This window comes from Natator depressus, chromosome 20, assembly GCF_965152275.1.
Source record: "Natator depressus isolate rNatDep1 chromosome 20, rNatDep2.hap1, whole genome shotgun sequence".
Lineage (NCBI taxonomy): Eukaryota > Metazoa > Chordata > Testudines > Cheloniidae > Natator > Natator depressus.
Window position 1 is genome coordinate 18,353,857 of NC_134253.1, and position 24,514 is coordinate 18,378,370.

A 24,514-nucleotide genomic window follows, 5' to 3' on the forward strand; every position below is an offset into this window, starting at 1 on the left:
AGATGATAAGCAGCATCACACGGGCTGGTTGCATAATTGTGAACTTGGCTCAGGCCGGTCGCCTTCCCCACCCCCCACCCAGCCCTGGAGGTTGGGGGCCGACTCTGGGGAGGGCTGGGGGATGAGATGCTGGGTCCCTGCCCGGGAGAAGGGGTGTGCGCTGGGCATCATTCTGGGATCGCTCAGCCCCCAGCATGGCCAGGCCCAGGGCAGGGGGCACCGGGCTGCAGTCCATACCCACAAGGGATGGGCAGGTTGGGGACAGGGCTAGCTCAGCCTGGGTTTGGTGAACTCCGGTCTTTAGACAATATTTCCTCTAGGGCCATTGGATGCACCCATGCTGCCTACAGGGGGCACTGCCGCTGCATGGGGGTATCACCCACATGCACCTCCTGCCTCCCACTTCCCCACCCCAAATCACCCCCTGGCCCCTCAACCCATGCACTGTATACAGCTTGCAGTTACTGTAAACCTCTCCCCTTCCCTGCTACCCCCATTGCCTCCCCCCAGCCCTGCTGTAAGCCCCCCAAGTCACCCCGCTCTGCCCCAAACAATCTCCCTCCAGCAGGGTCTGCATGCAGGTCTCTGAAGGATGAGCTCTTCTGCAAGCCTGGTGCAGCTTCACCTGTCCCTGGGTCCCAGCTCCGCCCTAGTCATGATCCCCCCAATCCAGGCGCAAAGGTCTTGGGGGCCCTGGCACAGCTGACACTGGGAGCTTATGCTCAAATAAATTGGTTAGTCTCTAAGGTGCCACAAGTACTTCTTTTCTTTTTCCTAACCCAAATGTATCCCATTGGCTACAGGGAGTTCCAAGCTGGGACAAGTTCACCTTCATGTCTTTCTCCAGCAGGCGGATGGTTGCAGAATCTCTCCTGGGTTGCAGAATCGCTCCTAGCCAGGGCTGGCTTTGATGCAGCAGCCTGGGGACGGTGCCCCATCCTAGCTGGGCAGGGCTCATGCCCTCCTTGCCTGGCCAATCCCATCGGGCTCCCCTTGAATATGTCCAGGACGCGATGGCTGCAGCCCTGCAGCCGCTGTACAGCCATGGGCACAGTAGGCCTGTGTGTGGGTGTTCGTCTGGCTCCAGGGCTGGGGAGGGAGGAGGAGACCCGGGAAAGAGCAGCAGCAAGCCGTTCGCTGACTAGACGGGACTGGGCTGGCAGGTCCAGGCGCGTTCCCAGCTCCGCGGAGAGGGACGTCAAGGCTGGCTGGACTGGGTCTGCGCTTCCCTCCGAGCCAGGCTCCTGGCAAAGCGTTGGTGACTGGGAGACCCAGCGTGTGTGTGATTACCCCAAACCTTCCTGCAGGCGCCAGGGGACTGGGTGGCACCTGGAAAGACCGTGGAGGTGTTTCCTTTGGGCGAGCTCCAGCCTGGCCAGGCTCCAAGCTCAGCGCTTCCCTGCCAGCCTCGTGAAGGGTCCTGGAGGAGCCAGAACACAGGGTAGGGGAGGAGAACGTAACCCTGCCGTGGGGCTGGGGCTGCTTTGCAGCCGAGGGCGGTGGGGGGCTGCGTGGGTGCTCCTGCATGGGCACTGCTGCCCGCCAGGGGACGGACGGCTGGGCCTGCACAAGGGGGCCTGTGTTTATAGCTGGTGCAGACACAAGCGCTAGCGCCACACAGCATCTCGTGAGGATCTGACGGGCTCCATCCCCAGCCGCGCCCTGACGTGGCCCAGCTCTGTGCCTCAGTTTCCCCCTCTGTAGAACGGGAGGATAGCGACACCAACCCTCCGGCTGTCCCGCTGCAGGACTGGGCCCTTGGTGGCATGGTTCTGGAGGATAGATCCATGCAGCCAGGGAAGGCTGGCATCAAGCTGTCTGTGTTTTCAAAGGCCCTCCAGCTCCCTCCCCTCCCCCTGCACTCTGGTGTGGATTACAGGGATCCCGGGGCGGTTTTTTATTGGGAACGCTTCCCAGCCGCTGCTCCAGGCCCAGAACACGGTGTGTTCGCTTTCAAACCTCGCACTACTGTTAGCGTTAGCCTTTTACAAGGCCAAGACAAGAGCTGGGGACGCAGCCAGGGCTGGAGCTCTTCTCCATGTTCCTTTCCCGGTGTGCCAACCAGCCGGCTGCACCGTGCCACAGCCAGCAAGTTCCTTTCCCTTAACGCTCAGTGGAAACCCTTCCTGCTGCCTCTTGCCAGCCACGCCAGCGTCACACCCACAGACCCTGGTCGTCAGCGGGTGGGGATCAAACCTGGGGCCTCTGGAGCTTAGTGCATGAGCCTCTATTGCATGAGCTAAAAGCCCCCTGGCTGGTAGCGACGGCTGCAGAGCAGACTCATCTCTCTCTCTCGAATGGTCTTGGTGCCACTCGATGGGACACAACACCACACCCAGAAGGCGCGTGGGTTACATCAGCTGGCAGAGGATTAACTTCATATCGAGCTTCAGATCCCCGTCTTGGGCTTTGATTGATTGGGGAGGGGAGTCCCCAGGCATGCTGGGGTGGCTGAGAGGAAATCGAAAGGAGATGTTTGTGCTGAATTGCTCCCCCCCCCATCACCCCACATTCTCCATCACAAACCCCGGGGCAGCAGCAGCTTCCAGTACACTGGGCTCCCCACAGCTCCCATTGGGGCAGACCTCGGCTGGGGCAGTTTGTCCCAGCCCTGTCCAGGGGCACAGAACATTCTCCAGCCCCGTTCCTGGAGCCGTGGTCACTGACACGAGCAGTGGATCTGCCCCAGTGACTTCAGTGCAGCTGTGGGACTCAGCGCTGCAGAACAGGAGGCTCTAGGTCATTAGCAGCTGAAGCGCCAGGATGAGAACCCTGGGCCCGAAAGCCTCCCTGTATGACGTCCCCATCTGCTGTCCAGAGGAGAGCGCTTGCCCTGGCTCTGGGACTAGGGCTTTTAATCCGCTCTGGGTGGCTCCGTTCCCCAGTGGCGCAGGCTTGTTCCTACCAGAGGGGTTTATTGCAGTCTCTGTTTGCCTCCCGTTAACAGCAGGCGGGAGGGAGGGAGAAGCTAGGAATTGCACACCCGCCCCGCAAGGCAGGTCAGTCTTTCCCAGAGGCTTGGGGAGTGGCTCTGCTTTCACTTTGGCCTGTTCACTCCACCTGACACTGTTGTGGGCCGGATGTAAACCAAGCTGGCTGGGTTTCAGCCCAACACTCATTGCAGGGCCTCTTGGCGAGGCACCAAGTCCCAGGGTTAAACAGGGCGCCCTGGGGCTCCCAGCTCCCTGCACAAACAGCAAAATCTCATACCCAGTGTGACGAAGTGGGACTGTTCTTAATGTTTCCTCTGAATAGTGTGGGGGTGCCTCGGTTTCCCCTAGGCAGTTCTTAAGGATCTAGGTGGTGGGGTAAGGGTGTATGATCATTGCAGATCCCTAGAGGGCAGGTGTGTGCAGGGGTCTGGACACAGAGAATGGCCGACACCCTGTTTCCTGGCAACTGATGGCCTGGGCCCTTCCCCCCTGCAAGGTGAGAGCTAAAGGGTTGGAGAACAAAGGAATCAGGTGCCCTCCTGGCCGGGGAAAGGGACAAAGCCCAGAGGAGGAGGGGCTGGAGGGAGTTTCAGTTTGGGGCTGGCTGGGACATGGAGTGAAGGGCAGACGTGGTTGTCTGGCTCACTGCCCCCCAAAATGGACCCCCCGCAGCTGAATTGTCCGGTTCTCTGCACCTACAAGCTCTGTATTAGACCATGTTCCTGTCGTCTAATAAACCTTCTGTTTTACTGCGGGAAGCAGCGCAGGGCGAGGGATGTGCTGGCCACGGCTTCCTGCAGCCCCCGTTGGCCTGCAGTGGGGAACCGCGGCCAGTGGGATCCGCGATCGGCCAAACCTGCGGATGCGGCAGGTAAAAAAACTGGCCCGGCCCGCCAGGGGGCTAACCCTGGGGGGCTGCGTGCCAAACGTTGCCGACCCCTGTGCTACAGCAATCTCCCGTACAGCAATGGCTGTTACAAGACAGAGTAATTTAGAACAACCCAGAGTCTAAAGCTCAGGTGTATTTGAGGATCTGGGCCAGTACTTGGCTGTTTTTATAGTAATGACCCCTGAGGAAGCAGTGTAATGTACATGCTTATCACTGAGCGTGTCCAGAGGCTGCACGTCCATCAGAATGACTAGATGTCCTGATGTGTAATAAAAACACTTCGAGTCATAAAAAATCAACCCAGCCTACTTTACAGGGCCTGATCCTTCTCTCCCTTACAGCATCTGAGCAGTAGGAGAATGGCTAATACGGGCCAGCGTTATGGTTGTTGTATTCTATTTATAAAAGTATAATACTGGCCAGTATTCTAGTTGCTGTATTGTGTTATAAAACAACAACAAAAAAATAGAAAAATAAAAAATACAAATTAATGTTTTGAATTAATTTAGGGAAAAGAATTTACAGCACAGTACAAGAATTTAAAACATTTAAAACATTCCTTTCTTTCTCTCCAGTATTATAGTCTCTCTTGTTCCAATTTTGGGTAGCGGGAGCGAGTAGTATAAGGGCCCTACCATCAATCAAACGTTAACCCCACCCCTTGGCCCCGTAAGCCCTGCACACGGGTCACTGGAAGTCCCACCTCATGGGAGTATTACTTCCAGGGTCAAGGCGGACACATGTCCGGAAGCAAGGTGTGTCATGTGACCCCTGTAAGAACTCCTCCCACTGTCCTCTGCTGATCAGGAACGCCTCGAGAGAAGATTTGACCAATCAGGGGGAGTTCCGGGGTTTGTGTGACCCCTCTAAGAACTCCTCCCACTGCCCTCTACCAATCAGGAGGGTTTTCAGCCACTGGGAACCACCCCGAGAGGAGATTTGTCCAACTGGGGGGAATTCTGGGGCGGGGTGACCCATCAGGAAGTGGCTCGTGTGACCCCTCTAAGAACTCTTCCCACCACCCTCTACCAATCGCGATGGGTTTTGGCCACAGAGGACAGCCCCAAAAGGAGATTCAACCAAAATAGGGTGGGTTCTGGGACGGGGTCAACCGCCCAGAAGAGGGTCGTGTGACCCCTCTAAGGACTCCTTCCAACACCCTCTGCCAATCAGAGTGCAGCACCATCACCTCATAAGTCCCAGCGCTGGGAAGAGGAGGCCATCTCTTACCAAGAAGACATATTTTAGAAATTGTGGAAAGGCTGAGAGGAAACGTGGACTCCTTTACCACCCCTGTGAGAACTTCAGACTTTGTTTTAGCCCCGAGGACCTTTGGAGTTGTGTGGAGAAAGCGCTACAGCAGCGACAGTTCTGAAGAGGATGAGAGAGAAGCCAAGGGGATTCATTTGGCCCAGCCATTGATGGATATGCCAGAATCCGACCCTGAAGCCCAACCGCTCATGAGACACCCCGATGAGCATGGTGGCCTCTCATCATCCGCCACCCTGGAGGAGGAAGGCGATCATGGCTTGGGGGAGGCACTGGCAGACAAGGTGAATGGAAAAGACGTAGCTCAGGTAAATGAATGATTAAGAAGCGACGGTCGATGATTGGGTGTAATGGGGTTAGGAACCAGGGGTTGTGTAAATCTAAAAACAAGCAGTGGGAACTTACGCTTGTTTCTTGTCTGAAAATCTCTCGACAGCTTGACGATGCCTTTCTAGAGGACCAGGAGGCCCTGGACGGCGTTGCATCAAGCAGCGAAGGTGAACCAGGCCCGTCTTGTTTTTGCTCAACGCCGCTAGAAATTGTTGAAGATGACTCCGAGGAGGACGGCTAGGAGGAGTTTAGGAGGAGGCCTGGCATGGAACTCGCTGAGCCAGTGCCACGTCACGAGCGTAAAAATGTTATGCGGACTATTGTACGCGTTGCTGTTTATGCTGTTCTTCATCACTGTCTTAGGGAAAAGCTTTTTGAAAATTGTGAGGGCTGTGTCATAGATGCCCCAGCCCAATGGCACCATGACTGTGACTTGGACTTCAATGGCTAGAAACTGCAAGTTCTGGGGCCTGTGTGCTGAGCTGTGTTTGGAAAGCTTATTGAACACTATTATTGCCATAGGTTATGTTATGCAACGTCTGTGCCTAACCCAAGAACATTTAGCGCAAGGGGTGACCTTGAGAAATGCTGTGAAATTCAGTGGAGACCCTGACCGTGTTTTAAAGAAAATGTCCAAACCGGAAGATGCCTGCTTACAGCGTTACATTGACCGCCTGGTCCACACAAAAAGGGACAGAACCCTGCTTAAGAAAAAGACTATTTGTAAGAAATCTAAAAGGATTAATTGAGAGAATGATGAGGGGACAAACATGCAATATAAAACTTGGTCGCTGTACATTTAAAAAAATCGAATGAAAAGGGCTTTGTGATTATCTGTGTTTCTGTTAGAAGGTCTCTGGCCCTTAAGTGAGCTAAAAGTTTTAATGGAGCATCTGGGTTTGTTTTCAAGAAGCTGTATGATTTTTAAATTTAAAAAAATGGTTTGTGAGAACCTAGGTCTTGTGTCTTTGTGTAAAAGAGACCCATTTACAGCAAAAAGCTGTGAAGTGGGAGGGGAACAAATCCTAAAAATGTGTTTACAGTGTAACCCTTCTGCCCATCAGAGTTGGCCACAACAGGGGCTGGGTTCAGTATCTAGGAGTTCCATTCCAGTAACACGATGCAAAACCGGGTCAAGCCCCCACCAGTGGGGCACTGAAGCTCCCCTACAACAAGTTGAAATCACTGAATACTGTGTTAAACAGTAGGGGGGCCTCACAGCTGGGGCACCATGAACCCAAAGTGAATTCAGCTCTGCAGTTTGTAACCAAACTCCTAATAGAATCAAAATTATCTCTGACATTACACAATGGAGAGAAAGTGCAATTGGTGTTTGGGGCCCTCAGAAGGGAGCTCACACCACTAGGCACAAACCTTCAAACTCTCTCAATTCACTGGCTTTTGGAATCCTTGTCCCTTGCCTAGTGAGTGCTACTTAGTTGATGGTGAGTCCCTCTGTCATAAAAGGCCAAGGACAGTTCCACTGTCCTTGATTCACATCATCAGGATAACAACACTTTATTCTTCCTGCCCCAAGAACAGAGAAACTGGGAATCCCACAGCAGCCAAAGTGACCATTTGGGCTCCTGTGGGCTCATGCTAGGTGGGGTGAGTGTCCTGTGCAAAGGAGATCAGCTCTTGAAGTCCTTTTCCACAACTCACCACCTGATGTCAGGGTAGAGCTCATCCTGCCTCTGCTTACAACAGGAAAACAAAACAGGGATGGTTCAGACATGTGTTTGAGTACAACAGAGTTGACTCATCCTGTTGAACTGAATGGTTTTAACCACACCCCCACTGAAGAGCGAAGGTAACTGTGATTCCTTACCCTTGTTGCTATAGGGATAAATTTGATGGGTGTGCACCCATAGTAAGGGAGGTGGGTGGGTGAGTTCGGATTAATATGAAATGAAATAAAACCTCAGGAATTCGCAGATGCTATTGGGCAGTTTAAATATAATCCCTGGAGTTGGTAGAGCACTATTGGACAGTGAAAATGACCCAGGAACTGGCAGAACTCTACTGGACAGTTTAAATATGACCCAGGAGTTGTTTGAATGCTATGGGTCACTCTTTCTAGCAATTCAAAGCCATTAAAAGTTTAAAATACTATATTTACCAAAAAAAAACCCAAAACAACCAACCAAAAAATCCCACCACACACACACACACATACACACACGGGTCTAACCCAAAACTGAAATGTTTGAATGGTTCACAAATCTTCACCATGCTTTAGAACAATCATTTGCTCGAAAGAGAAAATTTTAAAAGCTGTGGGTGCTTATTATGGTTGTGATACAACCATTTTATTTCAACCCCCCACCCCAAACTTTAAGCATGAAAGAAACATGTTTAAAAAACAAGCCCCAAAGACATTTACTGAGATCTGCAAAGGGTCCCCACTTGGAAATGGGTACAGTTACATTACGGATTGGTGATTTACTCTTTAATACTGTAAGAAGGCCCTACAGAAAAATGTATTTTAACTAAAAGGAAAAAAATGTGGCCAAAAGCAGCTCGGTTGTGCAGACAGCTTAATTTGTTGGATCATACTAAAGAAGTTCTGTATTAAAATCACAAATGAGTTTGATTCCCCATAGTTTAAATTCCAGGGTATTACTAATTAAGAGGTCTCTTGGGTTTTGGTACTGTTTCTCTCCCTCGCCGTGTGAAAGTTGCAAGCTGCTAATTGTGTTAGTACATCCTAGACGGAGTCTGTTCTCAAAGCAATACTTTGTAACAACAGAAACAGCACACAGAGACTCCCCGCCCTTTTGTTGTATTTATCTGGCTTTGTTAACGATTGTGCTTTAAAATAGAGATAGAGGATGTATGTGGATGGATGCTTGGTGTGGATAATAACTGAATGATCAGGGAGGTGCCAGCCTAAGAATCCAGTGTCCGTCGGCCAAAGCAGGCGTCAACCAGAGGACCCCCGGAGGGCAGACTGGAATCCACCCAACAGCTTCAAGGATGGGAGAACCGAAGAACAAGACGGAGCCGTCAGGAAGTGCCATCTGCTGATTGATTCAGCAACAGCATGATGAAGCAATTCCCACAGACTGGCATAGGAATAAATTCCTATAAAAATGGACTCTAGAAACGGAAAGCTTTGGGGTCTGATTCTGCAAACCAACTTCCAGGAGTGTCAGATGTGCATCTGACAAGGCCCTGCTCCCTCCTCGTCTCCAGGCCACCTGGCCAGTGGCTTGGCATGAGCAACTCTATGGCTGGTAACTATGATAACAACCTTGCAGAACCTCTGTTTGTGTGTGTGTGTGTGTGTGTGTGTATGAATGAATGTGTGAATAAATATGAAATTGAATGGAATGTTATAGCTATAACTAACTGCTTCCTATGATTCTTTCTGTATTCACAATAAATGTGGCATTTTGCCTTTTCCCTTTTAATAAGATCCTGCTGGCTTTTATTTTATTGGTATAACAAATTCCCCCACCCCAGATCACAAAAGGGAATGTTAGGGAGGGGTGCCTAACGCCCGTAAGTAGCTATTATTTGAGAGTTGTAGCGATCAAATCAACCTGCTAGCTCCTATTTTGAAGTCTGTTTGAAACAAAGGCTTAGGATGGTGTAAAAACCTCAGGTATTTTGGAGACTCTTTCAACAGAAACTCTCTTGAATGGCTGCTGGACTGCAAAAGGAGCCATGCTCCCTGTTTTTAACTGCATTTCATCACCGGGCCAAGATAAAAACCATTTTAACTGGAGTTTTGCTTAATAACTTCAGGTATTACACAGGTTGGATAGGGATTTGGGGGTAATACTAACTAACATTTTTGCTTGTTCTTTAATCCAAAGGACCAAACACACATGGGGGTGGGGTGGGGGGGGTGTAACTTTCTGCAATTGGCTTTTAAATGCATGTGGTTTTATTGAAAAGTATTTTGTTGCAAACTGTGTTTTAAACTCTCTCTCTCTCTCTCTCTCTCTCTCTCTGTAAAAAAATAGGTGGTTTTTTTTAAAGTATATGGCTGCAAACTGATGGTAATGGTGTGTTTCAAACTAACAGGGTGTTTTTTTACTGTGCAAAATATGTTTTAAACTGGATTTTAAAAGTTGATTTTAAAAGAGATGCCCTCGACTGGAGGCTCTCAAACTGGCATGTCTGAAAATGGGGAGGTGGAATCAGACTCTCACACAGTCTGGTTTAGAAAATTCCCCAGAGGGCTCTGTAGAATGATGGGTCCCCATCTCCTCCCGATGACCCTCACGGAAGCGCCTCAGAGTCTGACTCTCAAATAGCATCTGATGTAGATGGTCCCGTAGAGGAACCCCCAAGTAACCCTGAAAATGCAGAGGTGTGTATGGAGAGAGTGAGAAGTTGGCAACGTGAATTACCTAGATTTGGGGGGGTCGGTGTATTGTGAGGAATTTCATTTTGTCAAGCTTGAGCGAATAAATTCAGCTCAGCAGGTTGTTGAAGCCATACACAGGGGGATACAGTTAGTTCTCCATGACGTTAATGGTAGGGTGGGCCCTGATGATTATGTTCAGTTACATTTAGAGAGCCGTAATTTAACTAACCCGTTGTTTTCGGTCTGAAGAACTAGGGATGAGCTGTCTGCTGAGGATTTCGTCAATCAGACCTCAAAGCTCCCACAGAGCAATAGAGTTGCATGTCAATGGGACATTGCACCTCGTTGTGACAGTTGTAAAAAAACAGGGGTGGAGGCCGCTCGTAGAGTTTTAAATTCTATCCTCAGTAGTCAAATCATCCATAAAAAAGAGACAATGTTTAGTAGACCTGACTTACACGGCTACCAATCTGTGTTTTGCGCGTGGGCTCTTGGCCGTCATGTCTGACCGTAAACCTACGGACGCGGAATCGTTAGCGGGGGGATGAGAAAGTTGCATGGGAAACTGGGCTGGTCAGATCAAAAGAAGATTATGCTCAGTGACGTAGTAATGTCTGAACAGCATTTAGGAGTCAACATACAGGTGGTGCTGTATGCGGCGAAAGGGGCTTTTTTTAAACGGGGGGGGGCAGTTTACCCCAAGACTTATTTCATCCTGTTGCACGATGAGCATTACTATGGGGTTCTGGTTGTGAAAAAGTTGTTCGGAGCAAAAAATTATGGTGAGTTTTGCCCCACGGTGCACAGTCACGGCCACTCTTGCAGGTCCAGCTGCTGCCTCTGCTTGAGCGTAACATGCTCAGACAGCGTGGACGTGCAGCTGAGGTGTCCTCGCTGTAGACTGTATTGTCAGTCCAGAGAGCGTTTAGACAGACACATGGACTGGGCATCAACAGAACAAGTTGAATGCCTGTCTAAAACGTTGTGCGATAAGGGTCAGTCTTACGTGGACAAGCGGCACAGGTGTAAAGGGAGGCGCTGTAAGCAGGGTCAGGGTTTGATCGCTGGTGATGTAGACGGTCACCTCGGTTTTATGGACAGCCTTAGAAAGCCCGAATCCTCAGAAAAGTGTATTTGTTATGATTCCGAATACACACAGGAGACTGGGTTGCACACTCCCAATTACATTTTTGCTTTGTCCCTCAAGCCGGAAAAGTCCTGGGAATTTAAGGGTGATGAGTGTCTTTCTATGTTTGTTCAGACCTTTATTGGCAAAGAGTTCCAGGTCTACACGTTCCAGGCGCACAATTCCAAAGGTTACGATGCATACTTCATCATTAGACAGTTACTGAAGGAAAAGATGTGCCTAGAACTGATCACTCAGGGCAGTAAACTAATGTGTGTGGAAGTTAAGGCCCTGGGCATTCGTTTTCTAGACTCTTTAAACTTCTTGCCCATGAAGCTTGGTAAGCTCCCGCAGGTGATGGGGTTTGAAGGGTGCAAAGGGTATTTTCCACATTTTTTGAACACTTTCGAAAATCAAAATGACGTGCGGCCTATGCCCTATGTGTGGAGCACTATGGTGTAGAAAGCATGATGCCCAGGGAAAAAGCAGAGTTTCTCGACTGGTAGCAGGCCCACAGGGAGGAGACGTTTGACTTGCAGAAAGAGCTTGTGTATTACTGTCAGCAGGATGTCAAAATTTTGAGACAGCTTTGTATCCTATACAGAAAAGAGATTATGAAAATGATGGAGAAGGGAGATCTAGTAGAGAGAGAACCTGGTAAATTCACTGAGATAAAACTGTGTATAGATCCATTCTGGTACATAGCACTGGCATCTGTCTGCATGGCTGTGGACAGGTTTATGTTTCTGGAGCCTAACACGGTAGCTCTTCTCCCTCCAGACAATGATCACAGGCAGAAAAAGATATTCGACCCCATCTGTTCAGTGGCTGTTGTATACCTCTCACAAAGAAACTATACAAATATGGCATGCTTTACAGGGTGGGGAACTAGAGGTAGGCTCCTACTCTTTAGAGGGTTATGCCAGTGTTGACAGGGTACACACAGCCTTAGAGTTTAACGGGTGTTCTTTTCCACGCTTGTGCCACCTGTCATTGTGAAAAAGCACAAAACCCTATGACGGGGACAACTTTTGGGTTTCTTTATTACAAGACGCAGCTCAAGACCGACTATCTGAAACCACTTGGTTTTGTAGTGAGGACTCTTTGGGAGCAAGAGTGGGAAGTGAGGAAAGAAACAGACAGGGAGCTTGCAGGTATTTAAAATGAGCCCAGTTGCCCTAGCCTCTCGTACCTAGGGATGCTCTTTTTGGGGGGAGGACAAACGCTATCCGCCTATATTACAAACTTAACTCCGGGGAAGAAATCCACTATTATGATTTTACCAGCTTCTACCCTTTTGTAAAGAAAACCAAAGAATACCCTATCGGACACCCCGATAGAGTTTATGACAAATTTGGACCCCTTGCAAATTATTTCGGAATTTCAAAAGTTAAAGTGTACCCCACACAAGGCTTCTTTTTCCCATTGTTACCTGTCAGAGTGGGTGGCAAACTTATGTTCCCGATATGCCGAACCTGTGCGGAAACCGAGCAGCGGGAGATGTGCATCCATACTGATGAGGAGAGGGCCATCCTGGGGACTTGGTGCACGGTGGAATTGAACGCGGCCATAGCGAAGGGGTACGCGGTGGCAAAAATATATGAAATCTGGCTTTTTAATGAAAAATCTGATGAACTCTTTTCAGAGTACATCAAATGACACCTCCGCCAGAAACAAGAGGCTTCAGGGTATCCCAGCTGGTGCACAGACAAAGAAAAACAAAATAAGTACATGAACTATTTCTACCAGAAAGAAGGTGTGCGTTTGTGCCAACACGAGATCAGGTTTAACCCCGCTAAACGCCAAATCGCTAAACTCTTTCTAAATTCCCTCACGAGCGAGATCCCGCCAGATCAACACATCACCGAGTTTGTGTCGGCAGGCCCGAAAACGTACGGGTATAAGCTGTCGGGAGGAAAGGCCTGTATGAAAGTCAAAGGTATTACCCTGAACTTGGCAAACTGTCAAAAGATCAACTTTGACAGTTTGAAAGATCTAGTCCTGGACTATTGCACGGGCCTGCGAGAAAACACCTCAAAAAAGAGAGAGGTGCAGCAGCCCTCTATCGTAAGGAACAAAAATCAGTGGTAAATAGAGACCAAAACCCTTAAGAAAACACAGAAAGTCATTTACAACAAGAGGGTCCTAGGAGAAGCGTTTAAAACCCTGCCCTATGGATTTTAAAATGGATACGAGGTGGAAACACCCCTTTTCTGCAATTCTCGCGGGGCCTAGCAACTGTGGGAAAAGTTACTTTATAAAAAATGTGTTGGATAATGCCAAACAAAACATTGTCTGTTATGCCTGAGAATATTGGATAACATGGCTAGAAAAAGCATTGCAAGATACACATGTCTGGGCTTGTTGAAACACATTTTGAGCAAGGCTAGGCATGCCCAAGAATTTAAATGTATTTTTTACAAAGTTCATCACCATCCGGTCGTTTTGCACTAAGTCGTTAGAATACAATTTTAAAATCCGGTCACAAGATAAACCCTTGCTCCGATGATGTAAGAAACACTCAGTGATAGCCGCAGGCGACAGAGCGGGGGTCTTGTAATTGTCTATTGTGAAACACAATGCCTGTGGCATTTTTGTTTAAAAATTTCAGAATGCTTTTAGGAAACAACATGCTCTTCGGGGGGTGCCCGTATGAGTCTAAAAACTCTCCACGGTTACGCTCCACCAGACACAAGGCAAGCCAGTGTTCACCAGGTTGGTTGTGTGGATGCGCGATACAAACCTAGGGGTCTCTGAGACAGCTTGTCGCCAGGGAGCCAAATCACAAGGGAACACATCTAAGAAATTCTTTTTTGTGTAAGGCACCTTGATAAGACACACGAGAGCTGCACGGTGTCCATGTTCACATATGGTCAAGCAGAACGTCTCTCCTCTGATTTCTCTCTATGATGTTGTCAAAAACCCCATGCACGATCAGATTGATGGTGATGGTTAAAGCCTTCCCAAAACGTATTTCTGCTCTCAGGTTCCCGGTTTGAATCAGGGAATAGTCATCGGCGCATTCCTGGTCGGGAGACAGGTCAAAGGCAAACAAGGTGTAACCCTGTGGAAACTCCTCACGGTCGATTAACAGAGAACGATCTGTCATGTGTTTACCAGCGTCTGTACCAGATTCATGTATTCTCTCACGCAGCATCCTGCCTCGAAGTCTGGTTGCAGAGGCTTGGTTGGTATCTGTTCACCATCCACATACAAGGCCACTAAATTAATATCATAATGTTTAAAATGAAAGAGATTTTTAGTGTAACTTCCACTCAAGGCATAAGACAAACCCTAGGACAAGCATTTTGGGTAACTGTCCCAAAAAACAGGTTCTCCTGGTTATTGACCCTGCTGCCCACGGGGATGCTAAACACTTTCATTCCCACACGGTCCACGGGATATTTAGCATTTGTGGTAAGCAGGGACTCTGCGTGCCCCAGACGAACACTCAGGGCCACCCGTACTTTCTTCACAAAAAGGGATGCTGATACAATGCGCAATTTAAAGCCTTCGGCTGCACTGCCCATTAAACAGAAAGCGTCTTATCTGCGCGTCAGTTTAAATTTTCACATCCACTCCGTTCAACAAATGAGACGTATCTGTTCTGATCTGTCTTTATTTCAATGGTAATGGTATCGATGTGGTGTTTTCTGACAGGAACGTGATGAGGTTTATCGTAGGTGATGGTGACAAACTCATTGTTCCTTCCTCAGACAGGGACACAGCGTAACAGGGGAACAGAAAAGTCCCTCACAAACTGGTGTTCTACAATATCTGTGTGCAGATACAGGGAATTAACCCCCCCTGTGATGTCTGCCCAGAAGGGGAATTTTTGGACGCTGCGCTTGGGGCCCAAACCTAGAATTTTAGCTAGCTCCCTGCTGGTAGAAAACATAAAAGTAAAATCAGCGGATTTAAGGCTAACTTTTCTACCCACAGGGTCATCGTTCATGACCACCTCAGGTGGTGGGGGATGACGAGCCACGGTACTGTTCATATGATCCAATCATTCGGGTATGGACGAGTAATAACCTCGTTATAGGATAAAACTCTATGCCATATCTTCAAAGGTGATTTCAAAAGGGGTGTCCTCGTTGATAGCGTTCCAGCTGTGCGGGTGTTGTATTTCCACTAACCCCACCTCCCAGGCACCCGGGAGATCCAAGGGCTTAATTAGCTGTATTGTAAAGTTCGAGCTGGTGTTTTGAGGAAAAACTGCAGAGCTGGCATTGCTGGGCAAAGTCATGTAAAACCCGCTGTCGCTCATTTTTCACTCCCTCAGTCTTTGCAGGAGGAATCTTCTTGTTTGTTTGTGTCTAAACGTCAGAATTTAGAAGCTTCCACCCAGCTGGTAAACTTATCGCCCCCCCGCAAACCATTTCACCAGTAGCTGCTTTTTTCTCCCTTTTCCTTTCTCCGCTAGAACTTTTTTGATCCTGCAAATCTTGTCTTGTTTGGGGTTTACTTTTTGTAAATCTTCAGGGTAAAAAGATCCAGTAACTGTCTCACCCTCGTAATCTTTTAATCGGTATACAGGTCTCGGGCTCCTGGTTAAGGCTTCATCCACTATAAATATCTCATTGGTAAACGTCTGTTCACAACCTTTTTCAAAAGCTCCTTTGGTTTTAGATAGTCTCACGTGGTCGCCTTTTCTAAAAGGGGCAACAACCGGTTTTATTTTAAAACCGTCTCTATAGACCGGTTTCCATATCTTCAGAGAATTGGAAGGGTTAACATCAGCGGGTCTGGTACGTAGAGTTCTGTAAAAGCTCTGGTTGTAACTCTTCATAAAGTCAGGTAACAGGTCAATGTGGCGAAAGGCGTTATGGGCTGTAAAATATCGCCACATCCTCCACATCTTTTTCAAGTTCTGTTAAAATCGCTCCACAACCCCTGCTTTGACTTCATTATCAGTAACAAAAAGCGTTATCGCTGTGCCATTTCAAAAATCTGCTAAAAGGTTTGTTTCAAAATTCTTTCCACCGATTAGTTTGTCATTTTTGAGGCACGCGACCTTGGCTAAAAATAGCTTTAAAGGCCTTGGATTCCTCACCGCTCATCTTGTCTTTTAGGCCTAAGGCCCAGGCATATTTGGATAGAATGTCTATCACTGTTAAGATGTACTTAAAACCGCTGTTGTGTTTGGAGAAGGGGTGCATACGGACCAAATCTGCCTGCCATTGCGCGTCCACATCTGAAACAACGGTCCTGGTTCTTTTAAAACGTATTTGAGCTGATTTGTGTAAAGTGTAAGCATCCTGGTGTGAAAGCCAAGCTCTTACCTGTCTTCTATTTAAAGTTTTATGATGCTTTTTGGCCACTTGAAAAAGAAGACTGACCCCGTCAAAGCCCCCAACTTTCCTGGGGGTTTAACAGATTTTCTTTAACAGAGCCGTCTGTGGAGACATGACTGTTCCTGGGACCGTCTTTTACGAACACAAGTATGGAGGGGGACACGTTCATTCTGACACATTTAAATAAGTTTTATTAATCGCCTGGTTTAACACAATCTTTTACAGCCGCCTGAAACAAAGGACGCCATGATCTCTACCATGAGGGAGTCTGAGCTGGTTCATTCTTCCATTTTTGTCCTTCTCTGGATTTTCCTCTTGAGATCTGGGTCTCAGACAGGAGCAAAAACAGCTGATGCGCAATGGATTTACTCCCACAGGGCTACCGATGTGTAACTTCTCAAAGGCCTCTAGAAAGGCATCGTCGAGCTGTTGAGAGATTTTCAGACAAAAAGACAGTGTAAGCACCCCACTGCCTGTTTTTAGATTTATGCAATGCCAGGTCGATTCCTAACCCCATTACACCCCCATGATCGACCGTCGCTTCTTAATCATTCATTTACCTGAGCGCCGTCTTTCCCGTTCACCTTGTGACTCCCCCAAGCCACAATCGCCTTCCAACTTTAGGGCATGGACAATGAGAGGCTGTCACACTCATCGGGGTGCCTCACAAAGGTTTGGATTTTGGGGTCGGGTTCCGACGTATCCATCAAGGGTTGAGTCAAAGGGCCCTCCTCGGAACTGTCACTGCCGTAGAGCTTTCTCCACACAACTCCAAAGGTCCTCGGAGCTAAAACAAAATCTGAAGGTCTCACGGGGGTGGTAAAGGAGTCCATGTTTCCTCTCAGCCTTTCCACAATTTCTAAAACATGTCTTCTTGGTAAGAGATGGCGTCCTCTGCCCAGCGCTGGGACTTATGGGGTGATGGTGCTGCACTCTGATTGGCAGAGGGTATTGGGAGGAGTTCTTAGAGGGCTCACATGACCCTCTTCTGGACGGTTCACCCAATCCGAGAACCTGCCCCATTTTGGCCAAATCTCTTCTCGGGACGGTCCTCTGCAGCCGAAACCCATCGCGATTGGTAGAAGGTGGTGGGAGGAGTTCTTAGAAGGGTCACACGAAGCACTTCCAGACGGGTCACCCCACCCCGGAACTCCCCCCAGTTGGTCAAATCTCCTCTCGGGGTGGTCCCCAGTGGCTCAAACCCCTCCTGATTGGTAGAGGGCAGTGGGAGGAATTCTTAGAGGGGTCACACAAACCACTTCCAGACACATCACCCCACCCCGCAACTCCCCATGATTGGTCAAACCTCCTCTCGGGGTGGTCCCCAGTGGCTCAAACCCCTACTGATTGGTAGACGGTGGTGGGAGGAATTCTTAGAGGGGTCACACAAACCACTTCCAGACACATCACCCCACCCCGCAACTCCCCATGGTTGGTCAAACCTCCTCTCGGGGTGGTCCCCAGTGGCTCAAACCCCTACTGATTGGTAGACGGTGGTGGGAGGTATTCTTAGAGGGGTCACACGAACCACTTCCAGACAGGTCATCCTGCCCCGGAACTCCCCCTGATTGGTCAAATCTTCTCTTGGGGCGTTCCTATCAGGGCAAACCCCATCCCGATTGGTAGAGGACAATGGGAGGAGTTCTTAGAGGGGTCACATGACACACGTTGCTTCCGGTCATTTGTCTGCCTTGACCCTGGAAGTAATACCTCATGGCTTGGGACTTCCAGTGACCGGTGGGCAAGGCTTACGAGGGCCAAGGGTGGGGTTAACGTTTGATTGACGGTAGGGCCTTATACTACTGGAGCGCCTTGTTCTCTTTGTCTCCCGCTTCATTCCCCAAGCACTCGGCCAGGACAGATGTCATTTAGGACCTCAGTTGCCACCAGCTGGACAGAGGGACTTGGGTCTTTCTTGAGGACCTGGAGAGCTGAAATGACAGAGGACAACATGTTAGTGTACAGACTGTCAAATCACAGCTAAGCGTGATCACAGAATCTTGAAGTACCAGAGCAGAATGATCACATGGTAAAATGTGAAACTGGGCTCAGTCCTTCTATTGGGATGGAAAATACATGAGAGATGAATATGCCTCACTTTTCATATTGTCACCTGTGCCTGAAATAGCTGGAGACTTACTACCTCTGAATACCATGCTACAGAAGCTCTCCAATACAAAGAAAGCTTTAGGTTCCTCCATTGGCTCCCTTCCGTGCTCCCAACAAGTGGGGAGACCCTGACTCGACCAGAAGGTCATCCACTCTGCTGTAAATGGAAGAAGGTCCATTGTTTCAATAGCTTCCACTTTTCAGTTTATTTTCCATCTCTAACCCTGGAATTGAACAGAGGCCAGGTCCCAGCTGGTTTGTGCAGGATGCAGGGCACCTACTGGAAGAAAAATTGCTGGTGGGAAATTTGGGGTAGCAGAAAGTGGCTACAATTTCTCCTCACCTGGGGAGACCACAGAGAGCCAATAAAGCCCAAAGAGTGGATAGCACTGGCTGCAGAGGGGGCCTTGGCAACCAGGAGACAACCAGGAGATGCACGGACTCATATCACACCCTCTGCAGCTGCCTCCTTCAGGGGAAATTAAAGCTGACTTTCTACTGGGCGAGAGTGAATTTGTCCCTTGATGTGTGGCTGATGCACTTTGCACCAGTGGTATCAGTTACTGCTGCTTGTCAGCTAAATTCCTTTAGAACTCACGGATGAGCAGAACTTCAGCTGTATTTATTACTTACACATCAGCAGATGTTCCAGGTCCAGCCATTTCATACGCTGCCTGTCTGTGTGTTCCAGGATGATGCCTAAATACACAATGGAAAACAAACAACAACCATAAAACCTTCCCTTGTTGAGTGCAAAGTGATATTAGCAGCCCTAGACAGGTCTTTGGCCTCTCCTACTGTGGGCCTAAGGGTGAGCTGTGGGCAAGAGGATGTTAGTGCAGTTTAGAGTCCACACTGAAGAGAATGAGAAAGACTTTTTTTTTTTAAGAATGTTTACACAAAACCCATTTGCTTTAAAGAGTCTGTGTTCCTCTTGCCACTGCTGTCACTTATTGGAGACATACTAAGCTAGTGTCTTGGTCTAGTGGTCTGAGCAAAGGACTGGGGCCAGGAATAAGTGAGTTCTAAGCAGGGATCCCACAAGGTGACTGATAGGTGAGACTTAGGCCACAATGCCTGCCTGTCTCACCTGGGTATGCTTGGGAGAAGAGGGCACAGGGCCAAAGCGGAGGAACCTTTTGCCTCCTTGACAAGGTGGTGTGGCCAGGAACCTGAAACAGCAGGCGCTGAGGGCATGTGGGCTGCATGCCTCCCAATGATGAAGTAGTAGTGAAGAGCACTGAGCAACACTGTGGGTGGGTCTGCACTTTGAGCGAGGGGGATCACTCCCAGTTCAATGGGACAGGCCCACACTAGCTCGCACAGCGCTCGCATGCTAAAATTAGAGTGTAGCTAAAGCAGCACGAGCAGTGGGAGGAGCTAGCCACCTTGAGAATCGACTTTGGGGTTTGGATGGGATCATACTTGGGGTGGTTAAACCTCCTGCTGCTCCTGCCATCGCAGCTACTCTCTATTTTTAGCACTCAGGGCTAGTGCGGGTATGTCTCATCAAGCTGGGAATTAGACCCCCAGCTCCAAGTGTAAACATGCCCTATGAGACAGTGTCCCAGCCTCTACTTCTAAATGACTGCACCGTGCTTTCCCTGCAACAATCCCAAAGCACTTTATAGCAAGTCATGATTTCCTCCGACCACCACACTGGAGAGGTAGGGATATTAACCTCCCCATTTATGTATGGGAAGCTGAGGCACAGAAAGATTAATGGCAGCTCAGTGCTGCACAGTGGGATTTTTTTTTCTCTCTCCCTCAATGGGAATACCAAAAGGGACACTGGGCATCATCTCTCACCAGCTAACTTGGCTGCAACTGCCCGGATTTCTTCCCAGCTGCTAAAGAAGTACGTGATGGTGCTTTTGTACAAGTTCTCCAGCAGCTCGGCATTCTCTTTGGCCTAGAGGAAATCAGGGACACATGAGCTCTCTCTGGCTAGAAGTGCCCTTTGACTGCCAGCACATGCTTTTACGAGCCACAGGTAAATCAGAGAAAGAACAGGTGACTGGGTGGACGTGGGAAAAATGGGGATCTGTGGCAGATTTACATTTCCCGTCACCCTCAGTCATATATCCCACTCTGACCGTTATTTCCATTACCCATCACACATCCCCCCCACACCTCTACACCACCTCACGCCACTCCAGTCAAGAATCTCAGACACTTCAACAGCTCACTCACAAGGTGTCTGCAAATGTCCATCTGGAGCTCTTCAGGCTTCAGCTCGGCTGTGCCATCAAGGTATTGATTCATGGCAGTTTGGAACCTCTTCAGTCCCAAAAACGGGACACAGAGGTGAAATGTAGCTCTGCATTCCTGAAAAAAAGAAAGCGTGTCACACCATTTAATTGTTCCCTACTGAGTGCTTTGGTCATTCAAAGGGAACTCATCTGCTTGACTGCTCATTTATTCCAGGATAAAAAGGGATTCATCTGGATGTAATTGGCAGAAAACATGCAGGAATGACTAATAGAGGGGAGAGCTTCCACTGCAACCTGGAGGTAGCATCAATGTCTTTTTGGAACAGATCTACCTATGAAAGCTGCTTCACCAGGTCTCTCTTCTGTTCTGGGGAAGCAGGGGCCTGGGGTGCAGAGACAGACAGGAATAGAGAGCTGTCGGGCTCAGACCCATGACCTATCCTGGATTCTGGTGAGGCAGCCATGGAGCAACCTGGCGGGAACTGACTCAGCAGGAGGGCAATGAACTGAGGGGAGAATTTGGGCCTCCACAGCAGGCAGGAATAGCAGAGCTCCCCTGGCATTGGGAGGAAGATTCCTTTGGCTTAGTAAATAAGTCACTCTCGGTCTTACCACTGAAACCCTGGGGTTCGGGTCTTGCAGGTGCAGCAGAAGTGTGACCCAGCTCTGTCTAACCTGCTCGGCGAAATAGCCCTTCCATTTTCTTTTGGTCAGGCGGGCCAGGATGCCAAACAGGACAAAGGACAATAAACGAAGAGCATCGTCCTCCTACAGCCAAGAAAGCCCCACAAGTTAGTAACTAAGGGACAATCACATCACGTACTTCGCACAGCCATCTCTTCTACGCTAAAGTCGAGGGATTCCAACTACAGCTAGTCGGAAACACTTTCATGAACTAATTTTTGATTCGAATTTGCTGATTCATCAAACTATTTTAGCGACAGTTCCATTTGGATGAAATTCCTCCAGAAGCCAGGCAGGGGTCCTTAGAAACCTGCCTGCTGTCTAGCCAGTGCACCCATTCAGCTCCTTGGAAGCCCATCTAGCAGGCTGACTGGGATCGTGGGCTTCCAAACCCCCAGCGTCTGGGACCCCGGCTCTCAAATTGGCAACTCCCTGGCACTTCTAGCTCCCACAGTTTCCTGGGTTCCCAGCACCGGGATAGTCTGAGAGCAGACTGCCCGGACCCAAGGCTTTCAATAGAGCTCGGCTGAGAATAGTCATTCTGTTTCACAAAGAGTTTTGAAGTTTGGGGAGAGGGATTCCCACAAATAGGAACAAAACCAAAATTTGAAATCTCAAAATTCTCTGCAAAACGGAATCATTCCAACCCTCTCACGTAAAAATGGTATAGAGCAGGCCCAACACTCTCTATTGTACCTTGGAACCCCCTTTTCATGGTTATCTAGCTACCTAATCTAGTATTCAGACTTTCTTTGAGGTTCTCAGTGGCAAGAAAGAAGAACAGAAGGGGGAGACTGTGGGAGCAGGGGTGTCATCCCCATCCTTCTAATGTTCTCCTCCTCCGTAAAACACCTCTCTTCCCTGGGGCCGAAACATCTCTTCACTCTGACATGAGCAATGCCCAGGGAGTAAATGGAGTCTAATCAAGATCGGTTGAACTGGGGCTGGAGAGTTCTGGTCACATACGTTGTCAAAGTAGGTCCGGATCTGTTGGGTGAGGTCTCTGAAGGAAGAACCTATGTCCTTCTCTTTCAGCTCCTTCAGGACTTTGGCCACTGCTTTCATGCTCTCGCCAATGACTTCAGAACTGAAAGGGTCACTTAAGGCCCTGATCAGTATGACCATAAGAAACTTCTTGTGCTTTTTCACCTGGACAAACATACGACATTAAAGAACACTTCTCACTGATCACACTTCTAATATGTTTTCTTTAGCAGTTATGAAGCTGTGGGAATTTCATCTCCCCCTCCCACCCCCCCGGAGACCTATAGCTATATTTCAGACCAGGTTCCAGCTACAATGAGCCAAACTCGGGGCCATAATACACCCGTGTCATCCTATTATTAGATTCCTAGTTACTTAGATTCCAAGGCCAAAAGGAACCCTTGTGATTATCCGGTCTGACCTCCTGCATAACATTGAACTTCCCCGAAATAGTCTCTGTTGGAACTAGAGTGTATCTTTTAGAAAAACGTTCAATCTTGATTTTAAAATTGCTAGTGACAGAGAATCCACTACAACCCTTGGTAAATTGTTCCAATGGTTAATTAAAATTACCATTAAAAATCAATGCCTTATTACCAGTCTGAATTAGTCTAGCTTCATTTTCCCCCATTGAATCTTCTTATCCCTTTGTTTGCTAATGGGAAGAACCCATTCTCAAAATGTGCTCCCCATGTGAGTAGTTCTAGACTGTCCTCAAGTCACTCCTTAACCTTCTCTTTGTAAAGCTAAATAGATTGAGCTCCCTGAGTCTATCACTAGAGGTATCTTTTCCAATCCTTTGAGAATTCTTGGGACTCTTCTCTGAATCCTCTCTAATTTATCAGCATCCTTCTTGAATTGTGGACACCTGATCTGGACACAGCATTCCAGCAGTGCTCACATGAGTGTCATATTCAGAGGGAAAAGAACTTCTTTACTCTTAGTCAAGATTCCTCTCTTTATGCCTCTAAGGATCATTTCAGCCCTTTTGGCCACAACTTCGCATTGGGACACCTTATGTTCAACTGATTCTCTGCCATGACTCAAGTGGTTTTCAGCATCATTGCTTCTTCGGATAGAGTCTCTCATCCTGTTAGTATGGACTGCATTTTTTGTTCCTAGATGGAGACATTTACACATGGTCATATAAAAGTGCACAGATTGTTTGCTTATGCCCAGCTTAGCAAAGGATCTAGCTTGCTCTGTATTGACTGCAAAGAGGTTAATAGTTGCAAAGGGAAATAGTTGCAAAGGGAAATGCAAAGGGAAATAGTTGTTCGGAGTTGACAGAGGCTGCACACAATGCACTAGGCCAAATTCTGCTCTCTCACATACCCGAGGTATGTGAGAGAGCAGAATTTGGCCTCGTGCATTGTGTGCAGCCTCTGTCAACTCCGAACAACTATTTCCCTTGGTTTCTCTAGTTATGCTGCATTCTAGTCAGTATTCTCTCTTACCTTCTCAGGCGCCCCATAGACTAAATTTCCCAGGCCTCTTACAGCCATCTGCCGGACAATGCTGTTCCTATCATGGGACTTTTCTTCCAAGATGTGTAAGACTGGCTTAAGGAACTTCTTCTCCCTGAGCATGGGATCACTCATTAGCTGAAAGAAAATCAACCTGTCCATTAGCCCCAATAGGATCGTTAAGATTGGGAATAGAATTTGAGCCGACATGTCATACACTAAAAACAACAAGGAGTCCTCCTACAGCCCCAGTCTTGAGGATACAGACAAATATGGCTACCCCTCTGATACTTGGCACATAATACACTGTCACTTTAGTATTCCACACAAATGAGAAAGGTCTACAAAACATGGAGCTTTCCTTTTGGGCACTAAAATAGGGATCCATTCACCTCTTGAGAGCCTCTTAGTGGCTAGGTATGGTATTACAGTCCTTTTCTCACCCCTCGTGCACCCTGCCAGCTGTCCTCAGTGAGTCTTCTGTGGCTCAGGCCTCTGGCTGAGTCCCAAAGTCCAAATGAACCCCTTCTGGGGTAGTCCAGAACAGTCCAATTGCCCTCACTAGGGTCTCCAGCCCCAACTCTGGGTCCTTTACATTCTGCCCTTTGTTCAAGCTCTCCATTAGCATTGTCCCCTCCATGGGGCTTATGCCACTGTCGGTGGTAGGGGAACCTGGGCCTGCCCCTAACTCTGGGTTCCAAACCATGGATCCTGTAAACAGGAGCTAGGCACTGCTTGATTTCAGTTCATTGTCACTTCTTCCTACCGGCCACTTTTAGCTTCACCCTCACCTCAGGGTTAAAGTTCTTCGGGACTCTCTTCCTGAAAACCCAGCTTAAGTAAAGGCTGCCAGAATCAAACTCTGGCTGTCCCCTGAATTTCTGTGGCCAGAGAGC

The 24,514-nt window shown here is 48.5% G+C and overlaps 1 pseudogene; it reads right to left on the reverse strand.

Moving 5' to 3' along the window:
- The window catches only part of LOC141975311 (uncharacterized), a 65,589-nt pseudogene that overhangs the window by 40,051 nt on the left and 1,024 nt on the right, over positions 1-24,514 (reverse strand).